We start from the raw sequence: 805 nt of genomic DNA, 5'->3' as shown, positions 1-805 counted from the left end.
TTTGTTCAATCCAATTAGTAAACTTTTCCACACATGAACCTGGAGACCTATATATACAACTAACTATAATATTTTTATTTTTTTCATTGATGATTTCTATAGATAAACATTCAAGTATGTCATTAATTGTTACGGTCATATTTTTTAAAATTTTGTATTTGTATTTTTTATTTACATATATTGCAACTCCACCTCCTGCTTTGTTTGTTCTGTTTACATAGTTGAGATTATAATTACTTAACTCAAAATCAATACCTTTGTTTTCATTGAACCATGTTTCTGAGACTGTTATAATACTAAATGGATGCCTAATTTGTTGTAAGTATTCTTTGATTGCATTGAAGTTTGTATACATACTTCTACTATTAAAGTGGATAATAGAAAACTTCCCTTGTGAATCAACGAAGGTGTTATAGTCATTCTCAGTGTAATAATTATAATAAATAGGGTTAGCTGATAGAAACATGTTATCCGGGTCTATTTGGTCTTCCAAATCACATGAACTATACTCAGTATACTCAGATAATTTCAATTCCATTAATTCATTTTCCAGAGTTCCTAGAGGTGTTCTTAAATGTGTACTATCCAAGGAAATGTAACTGGATGACATATACACAGTTTTTTTTTTTTTTTTTTTTTTTTTATCTCATTGACTCATACTCACTAATGTCACTCATATTTATTCAGTTCCTCTAAGTCTTTAATAACCAGTACTTTAGCCTCTTCAGGTGATCCATTCAATTTTATGTATATTTTACAGTTCATCACCCAAGTATTCTGTATTTTGTTCTGTTTCCTTAAGAAT

The sequence above is a fragment of the Telmatherina bonti genome (genome assembly GCF_933228915.1).
Source record: "Telmatherina bonti genome assembly, chromosome: 6".
Classification (NCBI taxonomy): Eukaryota; Metazoa; Chordata; class Actinopteri; order Atheriniformes; family Telmatherinidae; genus Telmatherina; species Telmatherina bonti.
Note: the sequence above shows the minus strand (reverse complement) of the source record.